At 36.8% G+C, this 25489-nt stretch overlaps 1 long non-coding RNA gene across 1 annotated transcript; it reads right to left on the bottom strand.

Moving 5' to 3' along the window:
* Positions 1–21803: 21803 nt before the first annotated feature.
* LOC114078476 lies at positions 21804–23955 on the bottom strand. Its single transcript, XR_003580155.1, has 2 exons — positions 23438–23955; positions 21804–21979 (listed from the first exon to the last, which is right to left on the bottom strand). It is a non-coding gene; the product is annotated as an uncharacterized LOC114078476 (long non-coding RNA).
* Positions 23956–25489: the final 1534 nt, after the last annotated feature.

Below are 25489 nucleotides of genomic sequence, written 5' to 3'. Positions count from 1 at the left end.
GCAAGAGGTAAGTCTTCTAAAATTGCGATTACTATACGATGTTTATGTTAGCCTATAATTCTTGATGCTATGTTATGAAAGTATGTATGATGTTTCTATGTGAATATGCTGGCTATGAACATATAAATCGTGAGATTATGATAAGAACATGAATATGAAAGTCATGATACTCTCTTGTACGCTTTACACAAGATGATTATACCATGTATATCTCACGTATGAAGGGTTACTATGAAAGGACAATTCTCATATAATCTAAAAGAGCTCATGATCATGTTATACAAGGAGATAATCTCCTATGACCTATGATAAGTTTATTATGAAAAATTAATTAAAGGTTATTTCAAGAAAAGGGACTTAAGCTAAGTACCGATGAACTAGATGTGCGAAGTGTCCCTTGCCCAGGGGAAGGTAGGTTCACAATAGTTCTCATGAGATTGAGGCTTCCATGTAATGTGAAACTATGGGTCTCTAATACATCTCCTAGTTCTTGAACTATGTTTCCACCTAGAAAGCTATGTCATGTAGGTTTTACTATGGCCAGTAGACCACCTTTTTTTGGTGTGGGGTTTGATGACACCGAAATTCATGTTTAGCTCACATGGTCTATGTTGGTTAATGCGTATGTTGCCTCATGGAAAATGAAAGACAAGTAAACGATCATTGACTAGGGTTACTTGTGGAGTTTGCTTAGTATAGGTAGTGGTATGGGACGCTACCTAGACATTGCAAAAGTTGACTCTAAGGGAAGTCCTAGGAGATTGTTCTTAAGTAATATAATGATGTGAAAGATATATGTTTATGATATATGATGTTACTCTTACATGAATGTTGATCCTTATAATGAATATTTTATTGAGTTACATTGTTATATGAAGCAAAGCTTTACTTATGGTCTCCTATCTTATCTACTTGGTTATGTGGGGTTATGGGGCTTCACATGACCATTGCACTTGTAGGTTGGGGATAGGATCAGTGGTAAGTGTTTTGTATGTTATTTTTATATGATGTGTTGAATATGAATTTTTAATGTGACTTTATGATAAGATTCTGATAATTATAATCATGTTTGATGTCAACGAAATCCTTATCTTGTATATGTTATATGATATGTGCATTAAAGATTTTTATATAGCTTGGCATGTTTTCTAAAGATATGATAAATGATTCTTTTTCATGCATGTCCCTATGTGTTATGTGCATATACCCATACTTAGTACATATGGCGTACTAACACCATTACTTTACAATACTACAACTATAGGTTCCGTCCATTGAAGCTTAAGGAGGTCGATTTGAAGAAGCTTGGAACTCTTTCTCCAAGTCATGGTAGGTCCTCAAGTTCGGGACATTACCTTTTCAATTTACAGCCTTATGAAAATTTAGTAGTTTTTAGAATACATTATTCCGTTATGTTCTTTGGACCCTTTTGTATTAAAGCCAATATGGCATATTAACTATTATTGGCTATGTCTAGATTTGTACTCTTTAGATGATTTTATATATGTGAGACAATTTTTTAGACTACCGTATGTTTTTATAAATCTTAAGTATGAAGTCTAAGTATACTTTAGTATATTAATTTTTTTTTAATTTTTCCGCAAATTTTAATGATCCCATGTTATGACGAATGCTAAGAGGCTTGTCTGCGACCTCTTAGAGGTTAACGACGTCGGTCACGTTCGGATTCCAGAATCCGGGCGTGACACAAACAAACTTTGTAGAAACACGAAGTTACCAAAATTTAATGAACCAGTGAAGAACAGCAGAACAAAAATTGATTCACTAATCTAAAATTTGTAACACATACCAGAATTTGGAAGCATAGAAAGAAAATCAAGCCCACTGAATGCACACTGTCCCCTTAAGGAAATTATTCTCATCTAATATCCGAGGTTTGATTTGGAATATGTACTCCCAAGATAGAATAATCTCAATCACCAGTGTATTGATCCCCAAAACGCTGGTGTCAGTGAGTCGGTCAACGACAGTAAAGTACACTTAGAGTACTAGATTTAGTAGTAGAAGAAGAAGTCCAGAAAAACCTCTTTTAAAAATGAGAGGAAATCCCTCAATTTATAGAAAACAAAGGGCAGTGCGAAAAGGTTCTTATTGTACCTTACCAGAAGGTCACAAAACCTTTGAAAAAATCAAAATATTTCGGAAAGGTCGTCACCTTCATAAAATTCACAACTTTTCATAAAAGTTGCAACTTTTCATAAAAGTCGCAACTCTTCATAAAAGTCGCAACTCTTCATAAAAGTCGCAATCTTTCATAAAAGTCCCGTCTCTTCATAATAGTCGCAACTCTTCATTTTCCATTCACACCATTTAAAACCCAACAATCCACTACATGAATGGGGAATGACTCCAAGACGAAGAATCTTACTAGTATGTATACTTTACAAGCAATATTAATTGCATCTAGATAAGTAGGTTTCTCCTTGGACTTTCTGCAGCGAACACATGTCGGATTTACTCAGTTAATCGGTAGATGCGATATCTCTGAACCGTCGAGCTTTGGTGTATACTTAAACAACCATATGTCACACAATTAAACCTTTACCATTTATGGTTCTTACGGTTGTGTTCATTTCTGCCATGAACACATCCTGGTTTCATGAGTGTATAGAGAGATGGGCTTTTAAAAATCATTTTCTTCGAAGCGGCTTACACTTCACACACACATATGTGATTTCTAATACGCTCAAATTATACTTCCCAAAAGAAGTACAAGTGGTCGTATCAAGTAAAGAACACAATTGTTAGGTTGGGGTCGATCCACGAGCAAAATGATTTAGACTTAACTTCAATCTACGATTACGTCTATTTAGTCAAGTCCTTTCCGAAAATAATTAATTGAATGGGGGGGGGGGGTTGTGTAACAAAAATGTTAATTATTCCTAAGTAATAAAAATAGCAAGTTTATAACTTTAGTGTTTATCAAGTGATGAGAGAAACTATGGTGTAAGTGTTCCCCATAGGTTCATAACGCAGTAATCCTAGCTAAAACAATCCTTTCCTAGTATCGTGCATGCAAACTGATAAGTTATGTATCCCTAATTCCTTGGTCTGGCAACTAGAGAATTTCACTCCGTACCTTGGTCCGGCTACGTGAGTCTACTTTACTAAACCTTACCTTTACCTCATATTAAGCATCATCTTCAATGTATGGCTAAGTTACTACTTTGAACCAATTGAAACTAGCCAATTATATAGTGTAAACTAAATCTATGTTGATTATTCTTTTCCTATCAACTACCTCCTTGGTACCGCAAGTAGAAATAGGGCAAGTTCTAACGTGTGCACTCGTTAAAAAGACTTCTAAAAGAAAGAATTATCAGTACATGCAAGACCCTATTCTAGAATTGTTATTTAGCTAGTTTTACCTTGTTAATTACCCATGCTTCACACAAACCTAGTTGTGGATTTGGTTACCCATGCTAAGAATTACACAATTCATAATTGTTAAACAAAAAATCATATGCTTACTTTAACAAGTTTGAAGAAAACCCATAAACATCACTTGAATTCACTAAAATATTCAATGAAACGATTCTGGAAAATTAAAGTGTTTCCCAAAAACCAAAGTTTAACTTCCAATAACACAAATATGAAAAATAGTAAAGAGTCTAACCCCAAAAACAAGGTTTTTAGTCCTATTTAAAATAATAATGTCCTAAAATAAAAAGGAGTTCTATTTAAGGAAAAATAATATGTCCAAAATGCATCTGCCGTCGACGACCCTACTGACGGTCCGTCAATGGAACGACGGACCGTCGACAACTTCCATCGGTCCATACTTCAAATCTTTTTCAGCTTCAACTTTTCAACACTTTCTGTTACCATCGACGGACCTACAACACGGCCCGTCAGTGGACCTACGGTTCGTCGATGGCCTCCGTTCCTCCATATTGAGTGGTTTGTTCAAGCCGAGTAGTGGGACTACTTTCTGTTACCACAGACGGTTTGCCATGATGGTCTGTTAGTGGATCGACGGACTGTCGCTCCTTCAGTAGCCCCACGCTTGGTCAAATTTCCCTACTTTGATTTCAACTTCTTTGTCCTTCAGTGGACGATCATCACCTACAGACCCTCACAGGGTCAACGGTCTGTCGGTGGCTCCGTAGGTCATCCATCACTTATGCAGATTTCAGCACATTCTTCAGTGTTTTCGTAGTGGACAGTTTTCCCTCAAACACAGAGAAAAACACATTAAAACTACTACAAAAAGGCCTTATACACACACTAAACTTAAGGAAAAAGCATTGGAAGTACCGTAAAACCACGGTACATCAACACCCTCAATTTAAATTCGTTGTTTGTCCTCAAGTGACGCACCATGACTCACCACAACACCTTTGTACAAAAGTATCTTCTTTTAAGCTTTCACAATAATCTAGCTATCAATCCCGATTATTTTCATTGTTTTTATGCATGATCTATGTATTAGGCTTATTCATGTGGATTAGACCATGACATAGACTCACTACGCACCGACACCTCTCATCTTTTTCTTTCACCAAGGTACCAACTTTCCAATATTGCAACTAGTGTCCTCACTTTACAAACAACATCCTCCTTTTTCACATAGTGATTTCAATTTGAGTATAAGGATTACTTTTCAACACTCACTCTTAGAACCAATTCACACCTAGTTGATACTTGTGTCCATAGCTTGCCCTTATTTTCACTGCTTTAAGTTCACCATATTAGACTCTCAGGATCACCGAAAGGACTTTCTTGGCTTGTAAAGTAGGCTCAGATTTCAGGTAGGGTACATTTGGATGCATTCAGAAACTTGTTGCCCTCTTTGACATAACTGCTAAGCGTCCTACCTTTTCATCATTTATTATGCTCTACTCTTCATCTTTTATATCTTTTGCCTTGCTTTTCTCCTTTCTTTTTCCTTTTGTGCAAATGACCCTTCTTTCATTTTTATTTTCAAAATTTTAAAATTTTCACTTGATTTCAACTTTGGTTGAGCCACTTTTCTTTTCTTCTTTCAATAATTCTTTCAACCCCCGCTTTCCAGGACATTCCTCTTAATAGCCACCCTCAACTCATGGCTTTGCCATGAGTCAAAGTACACAATAACCAAGGTTGGGTCAGGGCCAGGACGAGTTTTGTTTCTGCATTAGCCACCCTCAACTTATGCTTTTGGCATAAGCTGAGGTCCACATGTCCAAGGAGGGACCAGGGCCAATACATTGTACCCAGAAAACATGAGTTGGGGTAGAAAAGAAAAGTCCATTATAATCTCAAATTATTTGGATTAAAAAGGATTAATTTCATTTGGTTTTCTTTCATTCAGGCTAAAGATTGACTATGTTTAACAAGGGCCTATGTTTAACAAGGACTAACCGGGAAAGTTCTAGATAGGTACCAACAGTGGACTATTCAACTTTCCTCACACTCATTTAACACCTCATTACCCTACTAGATTATCTTCCACCTAGTTCGAGCGTTACATCGAGGGTCATGCAATGGTGTACCTCTATGTCATGCTTAGAGCCAACAAATTCAATATTCACTATGCCTAATCATGCAAACATTCATTTTAGACAGGATATCATTGTATTTTAGTCATCATGCTTCAGATTTCACACATACTTTGAACAAGGTAATAACATGCCGATTAAACAGTAAAATAATCAGTCTCTTGGGGGAAAAGAACACAGGCAAGAAAACCCCAAGAGAGGATCATGAGTTGGGCTACTCAGACTTCACCCTAGCACTCACTTTCCATTTACCCCACCCCCAACAAAAAAACATGCAGTTGTCCTAATGCATAAGAAATATAAAACAAGGTGGTAGGTGAAGCAAACCTAAGGCGCATTGCGCCGACGATCAACAAGCTGGCGGGTCCAGTTTCTTGGAACCCACTCCCTCGGACGTAGGGACACCATCGGTAGTGTCCCCACCAATAACAACACCCTCGTAAGTGCTTCTCTCAACATCAACAATCCTGGAGCTAGACGCCTCAACAGCCAACTCATGAGCCTTCATCTGCCAGGCCTCTTAATCCATCAACAGACTCTCCTTGAAGCCTCCAACTCAGTACACTCTCTGTTCGTAGCACGAAACTCATCACCCTCTCTGGTTTTTGGCATGCTCACGTGGCGAAGGCAGTGGACTAGCGGTGGTCTAGAACAGTGCAGTAAGCACCGTATCCTCTGCAGGTGTTGCCTCAGACTCAGACTCCCCCTCATCTAGGATGGAATCCACGACAACCCTCACACTCACCAAAGCATCCTAGAGAGTCGTTAAGTTAATAGTAGGGGATGGCGGTGCGAGAACTCTTAAGTCGAAGACGTCAAGTCACTGATTGACTGCCAGCATCTGCCGCTGAATTTGCTGGGCAATCTTCTTCTCAATCTGCTCCTCCGCCTCAACAATGGAATTTTGCACCCAAGGATGGATATGGTGTAGTAGTGTGGCCATCTAGGACTCTAACTTCTCGACCTTAAAAATCGGGACTAGTGCTGCAGATGGAGTGGAGCGGGAGTAACTCAGGCTATGCTAGTACCCGGAAAAGACTCGACTGGGGTTGTTCAGGTAGGATCTGATGTACTTTGATTATCCTCTTGGGCTTGCTCTACCATTTCCTCCAAGTTCTCACCTAGCGGGTGCACCTCTACTCTGGGCCCTCTGTGGGGTGCTGCCTCATTTGCCTCATCCTTGATGAGACCTATATCAACAGTCCCAGTAGAATTCCTGAGAATGTCAATATGCCATATGGGCACTCTAGCAGACCTACACAACTAAAAAATCAAGCAGGGGAAAGGGCACATGGTGGTGGCTATCCACCTCTTGGTGGTCTCTATCAGCCCCGCATCACACTGAAAGGCCCCCTTTATCAGCCTCCACCGATAGTCAAACTCGGAGGTAAGGATCTCCCTTGTAGCACCTATGTCAGCGCCGTATAAGAACCGTCAAATAGTAGGTAATGGGATTTCTACCCTACGGCCACGGACTCGAAGATGATCAAGTGGTGCCTGTTTAGCAGGTTTAGACTGCCTATCTAGGGAAAATCAGAGAGTCGCTACATAAGATGCGTAGAACTCTCACACCACCTCCTTGATGTAGCGTCCAATGCACCTGTCCATCCACTCTAGCTGATGGCGGGTGAAGAGAGCATGTATATCAGGGACAATGTAAAGACTCCCTGTAAGAACTCGCCGCTCGACTGTCAGAGTCTGAGTCATGACCTCCTTATCATCGAGAAACTTGGCGTCCCTGTGCACCTAGTATTGTCCTTCTACAAACCACCGGTTGGGCTAATTAACAATCGGTGAGGAGACATCGATCAAGGGTGCTGGAGTGGAATCTACATTGTCAACTTCATCAGACGAGGCAGAATGGACCGGTGCAGGAGGAATAGTGGGAACACGTGAAGCTGATGCTTCCTCAGACCCGGAAGCCTTCTTAGAGCCAGACACTCCCTCAAAACCAGCGGCAGACCCAGACAGTGTGTCGGTCAGTGTGCGCTCCTCATAAGACTGGAGGCAGTGACTACGCCGGATCCCACCTTCCCAGGCATGCCTCGAGTGAACCTAGAAGCACGTGTCGATGTCCAGGTGCCTTGTGGCACATATTTTGGATCATCATCATCGTCCGAGCCAATCACCAGACGATGTGAAGGTGCAATGGACTTTGAACATCCTCTGGAGTAGACTAGGTCTTGCTTGGGAGCCATTGGTGCAAAAGAGAGTTATTAGCTTCAGTGTAAACCTCTGACACACCCAACAGAAGCAATACCAAACTTGGAAACACAAAATATAGTCCAGTTCAGAATTACAAGACTGACCGACGGGCACTACAGACGGTCCATCGATGGAATGAAGGTCCGTCGATGAACACCTACTGAACATTTTGAAAGCTGCATGATTAAAGGTTCTGTTAGAGACGACGGACTTGCAGGACCCCCGTAGGTAGATACTTAGAAAAAAAATCTAGGAACCCTCAGCAATCAGGGTTCTGTTAAAGACGAAGGACGTGCAGAATGGTCCGTCGACCAACCAACGGACTGTAGACTACATCAATCGTTCAAGAATTCGGCAAATATGGAGAGTGGATATCGACGGAACCCATCGATGGTCCATGGACTGACTGACGCTCCGTAGATGGGTCTCGTACTATTGGTCAGACAGATTTTTTGTAAGCCATGGTTGGTACCCCGATGAACAATGTTCAATCAAACTAAGATATATTAAATTCATCTGGCATTAAAAAACCATTTCGTCTTTCGGAGGGCATGTATTATCACAATTTCAAACCTAGATTCTAAAGCACCTTCAAACCCTAAGTCAGAAACAACAAAACTCAAAATACAGTGCATTTTGACAATAAACCCCCAACCCATTCACTCTTCATTATTCGACGGGACTAGGAACTCAGTTTCAACAATCAAGCATGCAATTTTGTCAGAAAGTCAAGACCCACATACGTATTACATCAATTTAGCATGTAAATGAACAAGAATTCATTGAGTAGAGCAGAATGACATACCTTTGTACTGTAGTGGAGTAATTATGGAGATGAATTTTTACAGGAAACCACACCGAGCCAAATTTTGAACACCGACCGGAAGGAAGACAAAAACAGATGGGAATTTGGGAGAGAAAAACATTTGGGATTGATGGGGATTTGGGGAAGAGGAAAATTAGAGTGTTTAAGGGGGGAGTAAATAGGTGAGTGAGTGGAGGAGTTGAAGGAAAATGGGGAGGGAAACAATTGGGAAGGGGATTTGTAAGGGTGGGGTAACTGAAAAGTTTAAAAATTCAATATATAGCCGGTCGGGTCGGGTCGGGTAATTGGGTCTGGAGAAATAACGATTCCCCGTCAATGGACCGTCGGTTAGTCAATGGTCCATCAACTGTTCCGTCGATTGTTCCCTAACTTAGGAAAAATAGAAATCATACTTGGGATCCACGGATGCCATCGACGGTCCGTCGATGGGACGACGGTCCGTCGCTTGGTCCGTCGATCAGTGCACCAGACTAGTTTCTACAAATTTCATGTGATTTGGTCCCTGCACATTGAACACCCAATAAGCTAATCTTCTTTTTTGTTTTCTGACACCTTTTAGTCAAGGACCTAGTCTACTCTCTAGCCAATACTTCAAAAAGAAAGTTAAAGAAAATGCATACATGATATGAAGTAAAAACCGAAATAACGCACTACTCCTAGAAAATCAAGAAAAACCTATTGTTGGCTAGAGGATACATATTGGGTTGCCTACCAATCAGCGCTCGATTTAACGTCGCGGCACGACGCAGGACTCTCGCTTACTCAGGCTTCATCAAGACGGTATGCCTCAACCACTTCATTCGCATTTTCTGCATGCCCTATGTGGATTTTGATTCTTTGTCCATTCACCTTGAACCTTACAACCTCTTTATTCTCCAACGCAACCGCACCATGAGGAAATACTTCAGTGATCAACAATGTACCAGTCCATTTGGACTTGAGTTTGCCCGAAAATAGCCACAACCTAGAGTTTAATAAAAACCCCAAATCCCCAACCACAAAATTGCACTTCTCAATCTTTTGGTCATGGTACTTCTTCATCTTTTTTTGTAGAGGGTTGAACTTTCATATGCCTTCAAGAAAAACTCATCAAGCTCAGTTAACCTATTCAACCTCTGTCCGCTGCTTCAGTCAAATCCATCTTCAGTTTCTTCATTGCCCACATGGCCTTATGCTCTAACTCAATCGGCAAGTGACAAGCCTTCCCATATACAAGTTGGTAAAGAGACATACCTATGGGAGTCTTGTATGCTATCCGGTAGGCCCAAAGAGCATCATCAAGCCTTTGTGACCATTCCATTCTACTCGCATTCACCATTTTCGTTAGAATCTGCTTAATTTCTCTGTTTGACACCTCAACTCTCCCACTAGTTTGAGGATGGTAAAAAAGTGGCGACATTATGGCGAACCCCATATTTCTCCAATAACCCTTTGAATAAATTGTTGCAAAAGTGGGATCGCCCATCATTAATAACGGACCTTGGGGGTGCCAAATCTGGATAATATGTTCCTTTTCAAGAACGTGGTGACACTCTTTCCTTCATTATTTGCAAGTGCTATGGCCTCCAACCTTTTGATATATAATCAACCGCCACAAGAATATACTTAACCCCATGAGAACTAACAAGCCCATAAAGTCAATGCCCCACAATCAAACAACTCAATTACAAGAATAGGATTTAAAGGGAGCTCTTGCCATCTAGAAATACCTCCATCTCTTTGACACCTATCACATTCCTTTGTGAATTCATGAGCATCTTGGTGGATGTTTAGACAATAGTAGCCACATTGCAAGATATTATGGGCAGTCCGGATACCACTATGATGCCCACCCACAGGCGAGGAGTGACATGCCTCCAAAACACTCAACATCTTAAATTCCGGCACACACCAGCGAATAAGACCATAAGAACAACTCCTATATAAATGTGGCTCATCCCAAAAGAACTTTTTCACATCATGCATGAACTTTTTCCTTTGATGAAAGGACAAGTCTGATGGGACGATATCACTATCTCAGTAATTCACAAAATTGGCGAACCATGGAATCAAGTCTTGAGAAGCGAACAATACATGCTCATCAGGGAAAGTATCATCAATTTCAACCTTTTCACCTAATTCTCGAATAGCTTAATCCTCTAATCTATACAAGTGATCGGCAACTTGATTTTTGTCCCTTTTCTGTCTATCACTTCAAAGTCAAACTCTTGCAACATTAATACCCATCTAATCAATCTCGATTTCACATCCTTCTTTACCATCAAATATCTCAAGGCAGAATGATTAGTATGCACTATATTTTTCATGCAAAGCAAATAGGAGAGGAAATTTTTGAAGACAAATACCACCGCAAGTAGCTCTTGTTCAGTCACAGTATAGTTCTTCTGAGCTTCATTAAGGGCCTTACTGGCATAATAACTGGGGTGAAGGATTTTATACCTTTTTTTCCCCAATACTACACCAAGAGCAACCCAACTAGCATCACACATAACCTCAAATGGTTTGCTCCAATCCAAAGAAATAATAATGGGCGCAAACACCAACTTCTCCTTCAAATCTCTCCAAGTGCTTTCAGATAGGATTCATCCAAATAAAGTTTACACTCTTTCTCAAGTAACTTGCACAGAGGATGTGAAATTTTTGAAAAAATCCTTGATGAACCTCCGGTAGAAACCCGCATGCCCAAGGAAACTCATTACACCTTTTACAGAGATGGGTGGAGGAAGTCTCTCTATCACCTCCACTTTAGCTTGATCAACCTCTATGCCCTTCTCTGAGATGCGATGGCCCAATACAATACCCTCTTTCACCATAAAGTGACATTTTTCCTAGTTTAGCACAAGGTTGCAATCTTCACATCTTTTGAGAACTTCGGACAAATGATTTAAACAATGATCAAATGAGTCACCAACAATAGAAAAATCATCCATAAATACCTCAATGGTGTCCCCCACCATATAGGAGATTATGGACATCATACATCTTTGAAAAGTACCGGTGCATTACATAACCCGAAGGGCATCCTCTTGAATGCGAAAGTTCCATAAGGACAAGTAAAAGTGGTTTCTCTTGATCTTCCGGTGCAATAGAGATTTGGTTTTAATCCAAATAACCATCAAGAAAAAAATACCACCCCTTTCCTACAAGCCTATCTAACATCTGATCTATGAAGGGCATAGGGAAATGGTCCTTCTGAGTCCATGCATTCAATTTCCGGTAATCCATACACACTCTCCATCCGGTCACCGACCTCATTGGAACAAGCTCATTATTGTCATTAGGGACCACAGTCATTCCTCCTTTCTTGGGCACACACTGAATAGGGCATACCCAACTACTATCAGCGATCGGATATCTGACTTCAACATCCAACCACCTAATAATTTCCTTCTTCACTACCTCTTGCATAGGTGGATTTAAACGTCTATGGTGCTCAATACTGGGCTTATGATCGGGCTTGAGTTTTATTTTATGTGAACAAATATTGAGAGGGATCCCAATAATATCCGCAATAGTCCACTTAATAGCTCTCTTGAACCTCTTCAGCACTTCACCAAACACTTTACTTGTTGCATATTAAAATCTGATGCAATAATTACCAGCAAAGTGTCACCTTTCCCCAAGAAAACATACCTCAGATGAGGTGGTAGAGCCTTAAGCTCCAATTTTGGGTCCTCCTCAATAGATGGTTTCGCGGGTGGAGATTTGTGATATTTCATATCTAAATCCAATTTCTTTGGTTTGAACCAAACATCACCTCGATCAAATGCCGCAACCAATGACCCATACTCTTCGATTCAATCACTCTCAAAATTCCAGATCACTGCCGCTGGTGCCTCGACCCTAAGACACTCTTCTATTTGTACCTCAGACGAACTCTCATCCTTCTAGGATATCGCAGATACGGATTGGAACTCACCACTCTCTATCATGAACCTACAAATGTTGAAAGTCAATTCTTCATTGTTCAACCAAAAATTCATCTACCCTTACCGGTAGCAAGGAACGACCTCCCAAGAATAATGGGCACCTCAAAGTCCACCTTACAATCAAGAATCACAAAATCGGCCTGGAAAATAAATGACTCCACTTTTACTAGCACATCATGGAGTATCCCAATAAGCCTCTTCACCATTTGATCGGCCATCAGTAGCCGCATCACAGTGGGATTTGGGTCACCCAAACTCAACTTCTTTTAAATAGAGAGAGGCATGAGACTAATGCTTGCCCCAAGATCACATAATGCTTTAGCAAAGTGTAACAACCCAATTGTACATGGAATAGTGAAAGCACCCGGATTTTCTTTCTTTTGCACAAGAGACCTTGTAGCAATTGCACTACAGTGTTACATCCGCTGATCATCCTAAAAAATAATCGATCTCTTCTTAGTGACCATATCTTTCATGAACTTGGCATAATTGGGCATTTGTTCAAGAGCTTCTATCAAAGAGACATTTATGGAAATCTGTTTCAACATAGTAATAAAACACCGTTACTTACCATCCTCGGTCTTTTTCACCAATCTTTGCAGAAATGGAGGTGGTGGTCTAGGAATGGGAGTCACCTTTGGTGTATCTCAGCTTCTTTTCCCAATTTGTCTACCAAATCACCACTAACTTCCTCTACCACATAATCTCCTCTCCTCTTATCTTTTACGCCAGACGACATAGGTGGGTCAATGGCTTGCTAACCCCCTCGAGTAGTGACTGCCATACAATGTCCATCATTTTTTGGATTTTGGACGGTACTGCTAGGAAGAGTACCCGGTTGGCGTGGGTTCACAGTAGAAGGCAATTGGGCCATTTGCAACTCAAGGTGCTTAATTGATATTGCATGTGCAACAATATTTTTTGCCCAATATTTGCTAAATCACCTCTCAACTCTTTGGCATTCTCATCACTAGCATCAAACCTCCTCCTCATCTTCTGCAACATATCATCAACTCGCGCCATACTACCTCCACTATCCCTATAGCAACTTCCCAATTTTGACGTGGAACATAGGGCCCACTCCAATAGTTTCCGTTACCATAGTTACCCCGGTTGAAGTTGTTTTCCCGGTTGTAGTTTCCATCTCGGACATAGTGACCCTCTCAATTGTAATTCCCATAGTTCAGACATTGATTTCCTTGACCTTGGCGCCAATTGTCCTGATTGGAGCCTTCGGCGTTTGGCCGGAAACCCCCCGTATGCTCATTCACTACATAAGAATCTTCTTCATAGTAGTACTCATCAACCAGTGGTGGTGGTTTAGCCAAATAGTTCACCGCATTTACCTTTTCTGCACCCCTGGTGACATGTTTTAACACCAACCCAAGCTAAGTTCTCATTTGAGCCATTTTTGCACGAATCTCATATGTGCTGGGTTATGTGAAACTTGCACTGCAAAAATGTTTCTCCCAGCATCCGACTTCCTAGTGCTCCAAGCTTTATTATTTCAGGAGATTTTCTCTAACTACTCAGCCTTCTCAAGAATGAGATAAACCTATCCCAAGAACTGCTTATTAACTCCCCTGGTAATGCCACAAATTTGTTCACCCTATCTTTGTGATTTAGATTCTTAGACACCAGATAGTTATGTGCTAAGAAGACATCCCTCAATTGGTTCCAAGTATAGATCGATTTATAGGGAAGCTCAGTAAACCATATAGCAGCCTCTCCTGTAAGTGAGAGAGGGAACACTCTTAACCCAATGATGTCCATGTCCAAGTTATGTCTCCCTATACAACTCTTACACATCCACCTCAGTTTGGCGATGTAAGCATGTGGATCATCAGATGGTAGCCCCGAAAACAATCCTCTAATGTTATGCATCTCCATTAAGCTACTAGTCACCACTAAGGTATGACCATGTGGTAGAGAGGTAGGACAAGTGGCCCGTCATAGTCAGTAATGTTAACATTTACCCTATAGTATTCTTGAGGGCATGGGCAGGAGGTTGCCTCCTTATAGTTCCCTAACTAGGGTTCTCCACTATCACTTGGTTATGAGCATCAACCGGTGGAGGAGGTTGATGGTTGATCTCATCATCGATAGAAGCAGGATTATTTTGAATATTCATTCTACGAAGTGTACAGTTTAGTTCTTGATCAAGTGAAAGTATTGGTTCTCCTCAACTCCATGTACTTGGCATACTTGAAAGCTAGACCTGCGAGAGACAAAAAACCAAAAAGAAAAAGTAAAATTAGGAAATTGTACACTAAAATTCGGTAATGTTCTTAAAGTTAATCTAAAAGCCACTTTTCCCGATAGCGGCGCCAAAATTTGATACGCTTAAATTGATACTTCCCTGAAGAAGTTAAAGCGGGCGTATTAAGGAAGGGACCCAATTGTTAGGTTGGGGTCGATCCAACGAGGAAAATGATTTAGACTTAACTTCAATGTAAAATTACATCTATTTAGTCAAGTCCTTTATGAAAACAATTAATTTAATGGGGGGGGGGGGTTGTGAAACAAAAATGTTTAATTATTTCTAAGTAAGTCAAATAGCAAGTTTATAACTTTAGTGTTTATCAAGTGATGAGAGAAACTAGGGTGTAAGTGTTCCCCGTAGGTTCATAACACAGTAATCCTAGCTAAAAGAATCCTTTCCTAGTATCTTGTATGCAAAGTGGTAAGTTATGTATCCTTAATTCCTTGGTTTGGCAACAAGAGAATTTCACTCCATACCTTGGTCCGGCTACGTGTGTCTACTTTACTAAACCTTACCTTTACCTCATATTAAGCATCATATTCAATGTATGACTAAGTTACTACATTGCACCAATTTAAACTAGCATATTATATAGTGTATACTAAATCTATGTTGATAATTGTTTTCCTATAAACTACCTCCTTGGTCTGGAAAGTAGAAATAGGGCAAGTTCTAACGTATGCACTTCCTTTTTAATTACCCATGGTCCCACAACCCTAGTTGTGGATTTAGTTACCCATGGTAAGAATTACAGAATTCATAATTGTTAAGCAAGAAATCACGCGCTTACTTTAACAAGTTTGAAGAAAACCCAAAAATATCACATGAATTCACTAAAATATGAAATAAACGATTCCGGAAAATTAATGTTTTTCCAGAAAACCAAAGTTTAACTTCCAATAACACAAATATGAAAACTAGTAAAGAGTCTAACTCCCAAAATAAGGGTTTTAGTCCTATTTAAAATAATAATGTCCTAAAATAAAAAGGAGTTATATTTAAGGAAAAATAATATGTCCAAAATGCGTCTGCCATTAACGACCCTACTGACGGTTTGTCAATGGAATGACGGACTAACAACGCGGCCCGTCTGTGGACCTACGGTCCGTCGATGGCCTCCGTTCCTCCATAATTAGTGGTTTCTTCAAGTCGGGTACTGGGACTACTTTCTGTTACCACCGATGGTTAGCCATGACGGTCCATCGACAGACCTCTCTCCTTCCGTAGCCCCACACTTGGACAAATTTCCCCGATTTCATTTAAGCTATTTAGACCTTCAGTCGACGATCATCACCTACGGACCTTCACAGGATCAACGGCCCGTCGGTGGCTCTGTAGGTCATCAATTTTGCAGATTTCAGCACAGTCTTCAGCGTTTTCATTCTGGACATTTTTCCTGCAAACACAGAGAAAAACATATTAACTACTACAAAAAAGGCCTTAGACATATACTAAAATTAAGGAAAAAGCATTAGAAGTATCATAAAACTACGGTACATCAATTTCTAACCATGTTATCGTGAAGAACACTATTTGGTGAACTCTGCCAAACTTAGCAAATCAATAAAACCATTAAACTTTATTAACTCATTAACAAGCCTTAATGTTGTATCCTTGTCTCCGAGCATTGTCTTCATCATGAAAATGGATAGAGTTTGTTGACAATGTTGAACCGTTATTCACAACTTTGTTTTTCTCCTTGAATATAGCTCTTGGGATCTCCAGTCTGCTAGATAGAGTTACCGCAATGATGACTTGTCCTAAGGCGTAAATCCATTCCCTTATATGATCTTTAAACTTTCTCTCTAGTTAGGCATTTTTATAAATGGATCTGACAAATTATTCTATTGAATTTGCATAGTCAATTATGATAATTTCACTAAGGAGTAGTTCTCTAACGGTATCATGTCTATGTCGTATATGACGAGACTTTTCATTATACATCATGCTCCATGCCCTCCCTATTGCATCTTGACCATCAAAGTGTATGCATACTTATGCCAATGGTTTGGGACAAAAAAGAATATCTATCAAGAAATTCTGGAGTCTTTCAACTTATTCACCGACCTTATCTTGAGAACCTATCCCAAAGATCATTGTAGAGCTAGCGATACATGTCTCTTTTGAAAAATTTCCATGAGGTTGCTCCTCTTCCAAGAGTAAATGTATATCTGCTTGTGGATTTTACATCATTTATTCGTGACTCAAATTGGCATCATTATATCCTTTCAATATTGTTTGATATTGTTATAATGCAAGTCATAGTTTTAAGTATTTTTTAACTACTCCAAAACACTATTTATTGTTATGTAATAAGTTTGATTAGGATCACTTGTGAACTGACTAAGTTTATCTGATTGCACACACTTCATGATATACATACTTCCCAATACTCTAGCACAATCGAATTGTGAGTCACTTTTGCTTTCACTCTATTGAAATGCTAAACTCACAGTTATCGGAGTCTAGACAATATTGACATCCAACTATTTGAACTAGTCAAGTACCTTTTCAATGCAATGAGACCGTGAAAATGCTAAACATTATGGAGTTCTAAGGATTCTTATACCTAAGATTACATCAACAACTCCAAGATTTTTTCATTCTAAACTTGCTTTCTAGAATACATTTAGTAACATTTATGACATTAGTGTCTCTATTAATGATCATCATATCACCAATATACAAACAAACAATGACCTTGTGATTTTAATGTGCATACATTTATCTTTTCCACCATTCTTAAATTCATTTTCCAACATGGTTTGACCAAATTTCTTATGTCATTGTTTGGGTGCTTGTTTTAGCTCATGGTGTGACTTAACAAGTTCGCACACTTTCTTTTATTTACAAGTAACCATAAAACCCTCGGGTTGTTCCATGTAAATTTATTCCTCCAATTTTTCGTTTAAGTGAAATATTTTCACATTCATTTCATGAATTTGGAGGTCAGATATCCCAACTAATAATATTAGTATCCGAATGGATGTAATTCTACTTATTGATGAGTATATATATCAACAAGATCAAAATTTTGTTTTTGTCTAAAGTCTTTGACACGAAGTCTTGCTCTATATTTGCCAATAGTTTCATGGACTTTCATTTTCTTTATGAGGGTTCATTTTGAACCCAAAATTTTATTTCCTGGAGGAAAATCAACCAACTTCTAATAGGATTGCTCAAGATTGAATCCATCTTACTATTGACACCATCTGCCGAAAAGGATGAGTCTACATAAGACACAAGAAATATAACAAAATTATATTCGAAGAGAGTATCCGTCCACATTTACTACGTCTCTAAACCTCTTTCTTAAGTACATTTTCCTTTTGTTCTTTCCAAGGTCGTTTAGACCTTTCACTAGACTAGTCAAGTCTAATTTTACATTCCACGATCTTAGGTCCTATTTCAATCATTTTAGGAATAGAAACTTGGACTTTGGATAGACACCACCACACTTTGAAATACTTCAAGTTGGATTCTTCCTTTTCATTTCTTATATGGAATAGATTGTTTCCTGAACAAACAAAATTGCTTTTTTTCTGAAAAGACAACTTTTTGTTGTTCCCTTTTGTAGTAAGGATAGTTCCTCCACAAAAGTTTTATGGTAAACCCGAACTTATAATAACGCATCCATTATTTCATTCAATGTTCCATTTTTCTTTAGATTGAGGTGAATACGATAGTAGTTTGATGGATAAATCCACTTTCCAAACATATTTCCGCACAAGGAGATTCATTTTCTCCATTATTATCACTTTTTATCTTTTTCCCAACTAATTTTCAACTTCGATAGTATATTGTCTACACATTTCTATTGCTTCATCCTTACCTTTCAGCAAATAGACAGTTAATGCAATTGTCAATGAAAGTTATGAGATACTTTTGTTCCACCATCAGATGGTGTTGGCTTCATATAACAAATGTCACTAAGAGATAAGAATTCTTTAAAACAAGTTTCTAGGAATGTTCATCATACTTAGATTCCACACAAATATGACATTTTTATTTATTGCACTCGAAGTTAGACAAAACTTCTAAGTTGATCAGTTTTCCTTAGAAGGTTTTGAAAATGACATGCACCAACTGTTTATGTCAAACACTTTGACTCAAGCAAGTAAGAACAAATAAAAATATTGAGTTTGACAAGCTCTTCGTGAGGTATCTTTTTTCTCACTAAAATTTTGTTCATATTTCATATAATTTTGTGCGATACAAACATTATTTAGAGTCATCACCTCCTCAAATGTCCTTTTAAAAAGGACCTTTCCATAACTTCTTATTTGATTGTAATAGAACTACCCATGAACAAAATTTCATCGGGTCCAATAAAGGCAATGTAATCCAAATGCTTCTTTTACAAAACATGACAAATGACTATTTAACAATATTCATGTCTATACAAATAGTTATATTTTCTAAGACATATCTTTCAAGAAAAATCAATCACTTCAAGTTGCACTTTTTCATAAAAGAACACAAACATTTTGAACAAGTATACGTATAAGTTAGTAGTTTCATACTAGTCATAACGTATACTAGTAAACGATAAAATCAACTACCAAAATACCAAATATACTCTAATAATTTTGTGGGTCTAACATAATACAAAAGTATCATAGAAACAATATCTTGTGCTCCAAGTTTAAATTAGACACCAAGTCTAATTGTAACTTTATCATACACAAAATATCCACATTTTAAATATGATCTCAAAAATAGTTTTCAAGTATTTGAAATTAGTTTTTGCACATATTTTAACATAAAACTTATTTTGGAAACATTATTCTACGAAAGAATTATAGTGCTGCAATTCTCTTTGACAATGTTTACACAATGTCAAGTTCATTCCATAGAGACACAAAATCACAAACTCTAAGTCACAAGTATTTTTCAACTATTACAAATAGATATACCACTTATTATTTAGAATACTAACAATAAGGACTAAAAATTTGTACAATTTATTTCTATACAACGTTGAAGTTTATAGAAAATCAAGACATAACACTGAAGTTTTCATATAAGCCAATTGCAAAGTCTGATTTATCAAGAGTAAAAAATACAAAAAATCTTTTAGTCTACAAAAATTAGACACAAATAAATTTCACATGGAGTACAAAATTACAAAAGTTTTTTGTCGCGCCCCATTTTCTCGTGAAAGCGGGTTTTGTGCACGACCTAACAACTCCTTTGGGATTTTGAGTTTGGAGTCGCCACCTAATGAATTAAGGCGCGTTAGGGCACCTATCTAACCAAACTTACTCTAGCTAAGGTCAACGAGCCAGAGATTAGGGTAAGGGTTCAAATTACCTCGAGGGGAAGGTGTTAGGCATCCCTTAAGGTCCACAAATGTGGGTCCCGACCGAATCTCATGCAATCTATGTGGGGGTTATAAGTAGCAATCAAGGTCACTTCATTTATTAGTTAATTAATTGGCATGCTCGCTAAGTGATAACAAATATAAAACAATTAAGACTATTTTATTATTTTAATTAATTTAACATACAAGGCTTGGTGATAGCAATAAATTAACAATGAAGCTCATTTTTATTTATTTTCATATACGAGACTATGTGATGAACAAATCAAACAAATAGTTCATGTTATTATTTTAATTGCTTATCTGAGCATGCAAAAATGTGATAGAAATAATAAACACAAAAAATACTAATCGATCAAATAAAGATAAGCGAGGAGACAAAATCGACAAATCGATAAGCCAATAAATTTTTTACTTTTTTTTATTTTAAGCTACCCCAAATAAATTACTAAACAATTAAGATTACTTTAATTATTTATTGTTTGAGCAAACGATCTATGTGATAAAAAAATATTGCAAATATTAAGCAATTAATAAAGAGATAAACAAGAAGACATAATATGCACAAAACATATAGAAAATAGCTCAATTTAATTTATTATGCTACACCAAACAAGAATATGATGTTCGAAACTAAAGTTTTGCAAAATTGAGTAAGTTTTGAATAGAAATTTTTATTCTAAAAAAATATTTATTTCTTTATAGGGATGATGCCACGATATTGTTAATCACGCTCCTCCACCAATAGAAACAATTTGGTTTTGAGGTCGGTCTTAGAAAAATAATAAAAGTTTATATTTTGAAGATGATTTAAAAAAGAATTTATTTTGCATATAGGTACATAAATATTTACATATAAATACACATAATCCCTTTTGAAAATCATGGGTAGGTGGTACTCTCGGGAACGCGTCGGCTTAATTTAAAAAAAATTGGAATTAGACCTCGTAATTCCTTTGACTTTCCCACTAACGATAGGTTAGGAGAAAGTACTTATGATTTATATATATGTTTTTTTAAAAAAACAGATGTCATAATCAATCTAGAGTTTTAAAGGAGGATTGAACAATGAATAAAAAAACGCGTTGTAAATTTTTGTAAAAAAAAAAAACTAGTAGATCATTAATGTAGTCAATAAATTAAATGTAGAGATTTTACTATGAAATGTATTTAAAACTCAAGAAATTTGTTAAATGCATCAAGACCTTTCTTTTTGTTATTATTATTATTAAAAAAATATATTGCATCATAATTGCGTAAATCTTCAAGAGGACAAATAAGATTACTAATTAATAATATTAGCTAATTTTAAAAAAGGCAAAAATATGCACAACAAATTTTATTTTAATTATGGATATGCCAAAAATTTATTTACAAACCTATAAACATGATTTCTAGGTATTCAGCACGGAGCAACACATATAGGCATGATTTTGTAACTCTAAATGATATGAAAATTTTAATCCTTAGACATGATTTCTACGTGATAAGACAATGTTGAAAAATTATGACATATTTTTTAACATTTAATCGATGATCCTACTTAATTATTAGGATTTAATTTTATCATTAAAAAATTATTCGAATCTAGTTATTTTAAAACTAATTAACAAACAAAGCATTAAGAATGTTTAAAATTTGTTAGATTACAACACCTATAAACAAGAATTTTAGGTGGTTAAAATATTTAAAATCGCATTATACCTATAGGAGTGATTTCTAACTACAAGTAGCATGTAAATCCACTTCCCTTAGGTGATCCCCCCAAATATTTTATTTTATATATTTTTTAATTATTGAGAGTTAGAGTTAGAGAGTTATAAATTATTAAAAATTAACAATTATACATAAGGACATATGCCAAATAAAATCGTCTTCTCTAATCTTCCTTCCCTTGGCGACTCTTCCAAATCTTGAATCTTAAATTCAAACCTGCTAAAAGGGTAATGTGACGCAGATATATAATAAATATAAATAATCATAGTATAAAATATTCATAATAACCGATTGCTTTCACAGAAACAACACACCAAAATAGATAAAGAATCATCATTGTCGCACATAAAGGGAAAGGGTAATGAAACTAACTCGGATACTTTCTTGTTGTTTCGTTTTTCAATACACTACAACATTCATAATTATGCAAAATCAAATTTAGACTAATATAAGGAAATACCCGATTATGCAGAATTATAGAATCAACAATGAAGTATTAAGTAAGGTTTTGGATCCACAACATCAACACAACAATAAAGGGGCCAAAGGATGATTCAAAGATTTACTAGATTATTTCCTTCTTTTTGATAAAAGGGAGTAATAATTTAAAGTATTTCCGAAAATCAAGGAGAGAATGAGAGAGTAAAGTGTAATGAGAGAATGAGAGAACTTGTAGCAAGAGTTAGTGTTGAGTTTCAAGATGTGAAATTGTGAGAAAAACTTGTTAGAGACTCAATGTGAGTGAAATGAGTCTCTTTATATAGCAAAGAGCGGGGTGCACATAAGTAAAAAAAATATTTTAAGGAATCAATTAAAATGTATTTTCCTTATCAGAATATTTTCAAAAACAAATAGTATATCAAACATAGACAAGTAAGGAATCTAATAGGAATTAAATTAGGCAGAGTAATATTTTTTTTTCTTAAATAAAGAAGAGTCAAAATCAGATTTTAAATTATTATTATGTTACCAAAATAAACAAAAAAGAATAAATTAGGAAGACTAATATATTTCCTTAAATACAGAGAAGTCAAAATAACAATACTATTTCAAGATCAGCCAAATATAAATTTACTTGAATATATATAAGTAAGCATCAAATCAGCCTTAATTAAGGCATCTACAATCAACTACCAAACATTAATAAGCAAAAATCACCTTACCACAAAATCTTCTAGGATTCGTACAAGGCAACAAAATCATCTTAGTACCACTAAATCGATATCAATCAAGCAAGTAAGAGGGAGGAGAAACAGTGAGAGAACGGTATTACATGAAAAATATGTATTAATCCGTCATATAAGCAATCTATAGTTATTTACACCAACGGTAAATGTCAACAGAGCAATATTAGTAAGTCAAATGATATAATCATCAATAACTCCAAGATTAATTGAAAAAGTAAGAAAGCTAAAAGGAAATGCTCGATTTGGAGCCAATTAATATCGCCACCGAATCAGATTCAAGAAGGGAGGAGAGTAAGAGAAGATTTCTAATATCTTATGAACAAATTAAGAACAAGAAATTACTAATTCATAGTATAATCAAGTATGCAAGTATTAGAAAGCTACCAGTAAACCCACATAGAGGCAAACATGAAAAATAAATCCTAAGTTTTAGTAGTCAAATTAACAAATTTATTAAAGGATGAAATAAATTTAAACAAGAACTAACCTTCAAGAAACCTGAAACCTTTTAACCGCGCCGGATCTCGTTGTTTCTGGTTGCTGTTCACGCTGGGCGGAGCTGCTGCTTGCTCCCACCGATGATCGCAACTGCTGGTTTTTCGCCCGCGACTTCTTGCTGCTCTCCTCGCGGGCGTCCATCGTTGCTGGGCTGATCCTGCAAAGAGGATAAGAGAAAGGAAAAGAGAAAAGGGAAGAGAAGAGACGGGAGGGGAGAGAGGAGATAAGGAGAGAAAGAGGGAGAAGGGGGACTACGAGAGAGGGGAGAAGAAGAGGAGAGAGGCTCCGAAAAGAGTGGAGGGAGAGAGGAAGATGGGTCACCGGAAAGAGAAGGCAGAAAGGAGAAAGAAGAAGAGAGGACCGGCTGCCACAAGCTACTGGTGGTGAGTCTTGCCGAAGCCGTTGTCCGTCGCCGGAAAAGGAAGAGGCGATGGGAGAAAGGGTTAAAAGGGAGGGGCGGCGGTATGCTTTGAGAGAGGGGACGAATATAAAAAATGTTTAGGTCTAGGTCTTTTGATTAAGATAGCAAGGTTGGGAGATTTGATCCCAACTATAGATTATAAAAATTTATGGAGGGTTGAGATTAAATAAAGAGATCAATGGTTAGGATTAATAGATAGGGTTTTCAGATTTGGATTCAAAGATTGACCAAAATTAAAATCTCATTTGGCTATAATTGAAATGAAAGAGGGGCTATGACTGAAATAAAAATTGAAATTGAATAGGCTGAAATTGAAAGGATATATAATAGGCTAGGATTTAAATAATTTTGAGGAAGATTTAGGAACTACTATTTAGTGAAAATACTACATATATTAAAATACTTTTTATAATTGGAAATCACTTAAATTTATAACATTCGAAAAATCATTAATAATTTTAAAAGTTTCACAATGATTTTTACAGAATATACTGAAATATATCAATTTCTTGCAAAATCGATTAAAATTTTAAACTTTAAATAAATTTTAAAAATACGTATTTAATCGAAAAATATTCCTAAAATTGGTTAAAGGTCGGTCAAAATTAGATGTCAACATTTTTTACTCTCCAAATAGAATTAAACATATTCTTTATCACATAGACATTTTTTTCTTTTCAATAGTCATAAAACAATAACATTTTGACACACTATTTTATCAAACAAAAAAATGCATCTCTCATATTGCAAATTAAAGAATTTTTAAGGCAACACTATTTTCCAAGCAAAATTCATTCCACAACATATATGTAAATCTTTTTCCATATATACACATTATAAAAATCAAAATTGTTAACTCTAGAAACTATTTCCTCCTTAGACAAAATAATAAGAATGTTACTTGGTGTAATATTTTACCGGACTACCACAAATTATTTTCTGTACATTCTCACTTCGACCTTGATAAATGAAGCACCGTATCATAGAGAATTAATGCACTAATCTTCTACTTTCATGATCAGATTCTCAGAATCGGTAGAATACAAAAAATACTAGAAGTATATTAATTTTCTTAAGATTGTTGTTCATCTTGTATTCCTAACATACTTAGAACAAAACTTTGAAGAACTTGGTAAGACAACAAAGTTTTATAACATTCTCATAACAAGATAACTAAAACTAGTAGAGAAACTAGAATCAGAAACAGATTAGAAAAATATATATGAAATTGTTGTTAATCCTTTTTTAAAGAATCTTACTGATTTCAACAAACTTACCAAAAACACGAAGTTACAAAAATTTAATGAACCAGTGAAGAACAGAAGAACAAAATTAATTCACAAATCTAAAATTTGTAGCACAAACCAGAATTTTGATAAACAGAAAGAAGATCAAGCCCACTGAATGCACAATGTCCCCTTAATGAAATTATTCCCCTGAAGTATCCGAGGTTTGTTTTGGAATATGACCTGTCACGACCCAAAACCGAGCCGCGACTGGCACCCACACTTACCCTCCTATGTGAGCGAACCAACCAATCTAAATCCTAACATTTCAATTTAATATCAACACCTATTATTCCCCAAAATCTGGAAGTCATCACCACAAGAACATCTATGA

The sequence above is a fragment of the Solanum pennellii genome, chromosome 8, assembly GCF_001406875.1.
Source record: "Solanum pennellii chromosome 8, SPENNV200".
NCBI lineage: Eukaryota > Viridiplantae > Streptophyta > Magnoliopsida > Solanales > Solanaceae > Solanum > Solanum pennellii.
Note: the sequence above shows the minus strand (reverse complement) of the source record. Positions and strands in the feature narration are given on the sequence as shown.